This window comes from Nyctibius grandis, chromosome 4, assembly GCF_013368605.1.
Source record: "Nyctibius grandis isolate bNycGra1 chromosome 4, bNycGra1.pri, whole genome shotgun sequence".
NCBI classification, from domain to species: domain Eukaryota; kingdom Metazoa; phylum Chordata; class Aves; order Nyctibiiformes; family Nyctibiidae; genus Nyctibius; species Nyctibius grandis.
The window spans coordinates 29688046-29694045 of record NC_090661.1 but is presented as its reverse complement, the minus strand read 5'-3'; the positions used below and the strand labels follow the sequence as shown (position 1 = coordinate 29694045).

General features: G+C 47.9%; 1 protein-coding gene across 4 annotated transcripts in view; it reads left to right on the top strand.

The window, feature by feature from the left end:
- Nucleotides 1–2473: 2473 nt before the first annotated feature.
- RPAP1 (RNA polymerase II associated protein 1) overlaps nucleotides 2474–6000 on the top strand; it is a 46723-nt gene continuing 43196 nt past the window's right edge. The window contains exon 1 of one of the 4 annotated variants that reach the window (XM_068399861.1): nucleotides 2474–2513. The gene's annotated coding sequence lies outside the window, so the exon portion shown is untranslated. Of the gene's footprint in view, nucleotides 2538–2984; nucleotides 3036–3088; nucleotides 3166–6000 lie in introns of those variants that run through there. The other 3 variants (XM_068399858.1, XM_068399860.1, XM_068399862.1) reach the window with 3 other exon arrangements.

The window sequence follows — 6000 nt, the reverse complement described above, 5'->3', positions numbered from 1 at the left end:
CAGAACCTGTGCAGGCAGGGTGAAAGAAATGAGGGAGGAAAAATGCCTATGGCTGTCAGGCTTGAATGCCACCCCGCGCTCACGACAGGATTACCATCTGTGGGTATTGACCAGTTCTGCCTGGTTGACCCTCAGGTTAGTTTCAGATTAGATATAACTCAAATAACACGTTAGTTTTGCTAAGTTCAATGCTGACCATTCACATGAGAAGCATTACAGAAAGGTACAGGCTTACTTCAGCAGAAAGCAAGATACAAAGTTAATGTTTTTTATGATTAGAATCAGAGGACCACTCAGGCAATGCAAAATTCAGCCAGCAATTGGTTATGTCTCCATAGGCACCTCTCCTGGGTTTAAGAGGAAAAGATGACAGGTGGACCACCCTGAAGAACCATCACTCAAACAGGCCCGTTCATGGCTCAGGCCATCTAGCTTACTGACTTGATTCAGTTAAAGACACATAGAGTCAAATATCCTATAACACCTTTAGGGTATGTTTTTTTCACTGGATGAAGAGTCATTCATTTACATCATTTCCATACCTCATAAGTGGTTGTCAGACAGTCTATATAGTCCCAACGCTTATCCCAAACATGTTTCAATGCAACCAGTGCCAAGGTCTCCCTGCCTTATTGTCCAGGTAAGAGAACGCAAATGTCTCCACTGGGATCCACGGAAGATCGTTCCTAAGTTCAGCACCAGCAAAGCCTCAGAGTGCGAGAGGTCTTCTATTCGCACCAGTGCATCTGCCAACTGCCAAACCCTTTTGTAAAATCAATGGTGCTCTCTCATCTGGTCTGAAGATGACCGGTGCAAGAAACTAAAATCCTAGTTCCACCTTTTGCCTCAAGCAGAGCCATAATCCATTGATTTCAATTGATTTTGGAGCAGTCCTACACAACCAACAGAGTCCCAGAGCCACCAGCAATGCCGAGTGGTCCCACAGAGAAAGGAGTAGAAACTGCTGCTCTTGAGGTTTAACTGCAAGAAACTTGAACAATTATTTCAAAGTGTTTCCTGCATCCCAAACGAGCAGAAACTGGGAATGACAAAATTAAGTGGCAGATGGTGGTGGTAGGGTAACAGTTGATTTCAGTGAAATGGAGAATTGGACATCACATTTCTCAGCAGTCACTGCTATTCCTGAACTAGGTTTGACTTTAATTTGATTCCAGTTCCTTTAGGGAGAGCAAAGCAGAGCTCCACCAGCTGATGAACTGCAGTCTGGCAGGGCAGCATCAGAGAAGCACTCCAAACACTCTTGAGGCTCCTTTCTGAGAATCTCCAAATGTAATTAAGAGCAGCTCTATTTATTCCTCCTGCTAGAGGCACCTATAAGCACCACATGTAACAGAAGTAACTGCTCAAACACCTGTGCCAGAATCAGGTGGTAGAAAAATGTCCACTCATAAGGTTAAAACCAGCATCACTCTTGGCTACTTAGTAAGTTGGTCTAATGGGGCATCTTCAAGTGATTTTGGTGGTTTCTACTTCAAGTGCTCAACAACCTAAAATAGTGCAGTCGTCAACTTCACCATCTCAGGAAAAGCATTGCTCATTGGGACATGCACAACTGAGGGAGATGTTTTCTGCCCAGCATTTTCACTGAGAATTTCCATTTTGTACAAGTTCAGTACGACACTGTTTCTCTGACACTGTGGTTAAGACTGTCTGTTGACAGAATAGATTTAAGTGCTTTCAATGGTCGTAACAAAACAAAACTTGTGGCTGGTTGTAATTTTGCTGTAGTATCAGAGTTTTCTGAAGGGATAAACAGAACAGTGAGCCCTTCCCAGTGAGCCCACTTGGTCCAGCCCAAGCCCTCTGATCTATGTCTGTACTTATGCCTACAGAATTAATCTCCCATGTAAAAAGGCTGAAAAGCGACCAAGCACTACAACTAATGACCAATATTAAAATCAATGCTTCTGCAAGTTGTAACAACTTTCCAGTAGCTTTTAGTAAAGCTCGGCATATGTAATAAATGAATATTCAGACACGAATAATTACAGCTTTTTATGTAGCTTTATGTATCTGCTCTCCTGAGACACCTCTAGTCTCAGGCACATCAACGCCCTCTGATAGTGAAAAGGCACAGACCATACGTTTACATGTGCAGACACAGGCTGTTGGGTGCGGGTGCCTATACTGAGATCCAATGAACACACCTGGGAGAACCTGCGCTTGGCCTGCACAAGCCAAGAGCCACCTTGGGGAGGTAGTTCAGCAGCGGGCCCTTCTTCCACGCCGCCAGCAGCCGCGGGCAGCCGCTCCACACCTTCTCCCGGGCCAGAGGGGGAGCCGGCACGGGACCCCCTCAGAGTCACCGCAGGACCGCGCTGCTGTGCCTCACCAACAACCCAACCCACCACGCACCCGCGCCTCGGACCCCGGAGGGAGAGAAAATGGCGCCGCCCCGTCCCCGCCGGCGGAGAGGCACTGGCACTCGCGGGCGGAAGTGACGCCAGGCCGGGCGGAAGTAGCTGCCGCGGGGCAGAGCGGAAGTGCTGGCGGTGAGTGGCGCGGGCCGAGCGCAGGTGAGCGGCGGCCCGAGCTGTGGGGGCAGCGGGGCTTTCCCCCGCCCTGAGGGTGCGGGGTCCCCCGCGGCGGCGGCAGCGGCAGCCAGCGGGGTCACAGGGCTTCGCCTGTACTACAGCGTAAAGGGGAGCGCGGCTAGAGGCGCCGTGCGGGCTCCGGGGCAGCGGCCGTGCCCGCCGGGCGCTCTGTGCTGCGGGGCACTGTTTCGCTGGGTCCCTCCCCCGAGCAGTTCCCCGTCAGGGAGAGGCCTCGCCAGGCCTCCGGGTTAGCCTACGTGTGTCTTTCAGGTTTCGATTCAGGCTTGTTTAGGGAAGGCCCGTGAGGGCTGTGAACGCGATGGGAGCGTCTGGACACATCAGCTCTTCAGTTTGTTAACAGCAGCTTGTTGCTTTTGATTTTATTTTGTGTCATGCTGGTGCTTCTTTATTGCAGAGGCTCTTCGGGCAAGCTGGGGAAAGCAGCGTTTCCCGAGGCAAGGCACTGTATGCATGCACACGGTATGTGTCTCACGGGCGAAGAAGCGGTCACTGAGTCTTACGTGACTAGTGTGAGCTGTGGAGCTTCTTTAAGGAGACATTCTTGCAGCTTTTGACTGGGGTTTTCCTTCTGGGAGGAAGATATTTACAGGTATCTGCCTTCTCTATAGCAGATTAAAGTTGCTGCCTGTCTTATAAAGCCTAGGTGTTTTAGACTATCAGTCATTACAGTATTGTGTGCAGGAAGCATTTTTGTGGCAGAGCAGAGCATGCACATCACCATTGTGCAAAGTAGCCAAGAATCCTGAGTGAGGCTTTCATTCTGCTAATCTAGAGCAGGGAAATTGTACCATTCCATTGACTGCTGAGCTGCCTTGGAGAGGCTGAGATGTGACTCTCTGCTTGTCCTTTTAATTCCTTATCTTAACCAATAAGGTCTGAAGAAATACATTAATTTGAGGTACCAATTGTGACAGCAGGTCCTTGTATTCTTCTTTGACCCAAACCTGATAACTTTAACAAAAGAGCGTTGTAGACTTGAGGATGGGGAAAAAATGTCAGGGTTCAGAAATCAGTAGGAGTCAGAGATGATTCTTTGCTTTTACATGTGTTTGCTACCTTTTCTCTTTTAACTGTGTCTAGTTCATGGCTGTTGTTGTGATGCAAGTGTCTCCCTTGGACCATAGGCCTCTGCTGCTGCAGAAAAAAAAATGGATTGTAAATGCAGATGAGCTAGAATAAAGTAAAAATCATAACGGTATAGGATTATATCAAGTAAGTACAGTTTTTTGAGGCCTGATGGCACCTGTAAAACCCTTGGACATGAGTGGAGTGGTACACAGATGCTGTGCCTGGTTCTTATGTTGTTTTATGTCTGCTGAGAGTAGTGGCAGAGGTTGGTAACATGCCTCAGGAGCTTAAATGCTGCTTCTGGAAAGCATTGGAACAGTATTATAAAACTCAGTTGTTCTGTAAAGTGAATGCCATCCTTTGTAAAACATTGGTGCTGCATTAATTTGGTGATGAGGGTCCCTTACTGTCCTAACTGAAAACGGTCTAAATGACACGGTCCTAACTGACACGGTCTCCCACAGCATCCTCGCAGCTAAACTGAGGAAGTGTGGTCTGGATGATCGGGTAGTGAGGTGGATTGTGAACTGGCTGAAAGAAAGAAGCCAGAGAGTGGTGGTCAATGGGACTGAGTCCAGTTGGAGGCCTGTATCTAGCGGAGTCCCTCAAGGGTCGCTACTGGGACCAGTTCTATTCAATATATTCATTAATGACTTGGATGAGGGAATAGAGTGCACTGTCAGCAAGTTCGCTGATGACACAAAACTGTGAGGAGTGGCTGACACACCGGAAGGCTGCGCAGCCATTCAGAGGGACCTAGACAGGCTGGAGAGTTGGGCGGGGAGAAACTTAATGAAATATAACAAGGGCGAGTGTAGAGTCCTGCATCTGGGCAAGAACAACCCCATGTACCAGTACAAGTTGGGGGCAGACCTGTTGGAGAGCAGCGTAGGGGAAAGGGACCTGGGGGTCCTAGTGGACAGCAGGATGACCATGAGCCAGCAGTGTGCCCTTGTGGCCAAGAAGGCCAATGGCATCCTGGGGTGTATTAGAAGGGGTGTGGTTAGCAGGTCAAGAGAGGTTCTCCTCCCCCTCTACTCTGCCCTGGTGAGGCCGCATCTAGAATATTGTGTCCAGTTCTGGGCCCCTCAGTTCAAGAAGGACAGGGAACTGCTAGAGAGAGTCCAGCGCAGAGCCACGAAGATGATTAAGGGGGTGGAACATCTCCCTTATGAGGAGAGGCTGAGGGAGCTGGGTCTCTTTAGCTTAGAGAAGAGGAGACTGAGGGGTGACCTCATTAATGTTTATAATTACGTAAAGGGCAAGTGTCATGAGGATGGAGCCAGGCTCTTCTCAGTGACATCCCTTGACAGGACAAGGGGCAATGGGTGCAAGCTAGAACACAGGAGGTTCCACATAAATATGAGGAAAGACTTCTTTACGGTGAGGGTGACCGAACACTGGAACAGGCTGCCCAGAGAGGTTGTGGAGTCTCCTTCTCTGGAGACATTCAAAACCCGCCTGCATGCGTTCCTGTGTGATATGGTCTAGGCAGTCCTGCTCCGGCAGGGGAATTGGACTAGATGATCTTTCGAGGTCCCTTCCAATCCCTAACATTCTGTGATTCTGTGATTCTAACTGACCTTCCTTCTTAGGCTTAAATTGAGCTGAAGTTAGTTAATCCAAAAGCGTACCTTGGCACTTGAAGCAGTCTGTGGCTTTATTGCCTTCTGTGCTTTTGCATCTTCTTTTAGGCTGACTTAGACCACTGGTCCCAGCTGCATTTGTAAAACTTCCTGCAGCACTGATGGTCTTTTCAAACAGTATCCATGACAGAAAATTATTTATTGAGACTCTTAGTGCAGACGGGATACAACAGCAGATGAGAGTGTATTCACATAATAATTGCTATGTTCTCGTGTGTATAGGTGCTCATGATCCTTTGACAGCATTTCTGATCCCTTACATGCATTCCTAGGACAATATCCTCAGCAGGTTGTGTATGTTGGCTAGATGGTGGTCCCCCTAGGCAAACAGTTTGTGTGTAGTTAGCTTTTAAGTAGCCAGTTGGAAGATTTGAGATAACCAGACCATACGATGCTGGGGTTAGTGCTGATCATCAGTAGTGTGTTATTTTTCTTGCATGTTTTCTTTGAGCACTGGTAGATAAGAATTACTCCTTATGATGGCCAGGTGAGTGTTGCTAATGTGCCTAGATGGCTTTCAGGGCGCATGGAAAAAGGTACCATTAGAAAGCAAACTATTTTCACTACATTCTGTCTGTCTGCAAGTGCCATATGTATTTAAGCAATTTCTAGGTCGTTGGACTGTAGAAGGACCAAGTCAAAGGCCTCGGTTGTATTAAATTTCTAGACCTTGTTAGAACATAGAAAGAACACATTTAAAGCTTTTATCT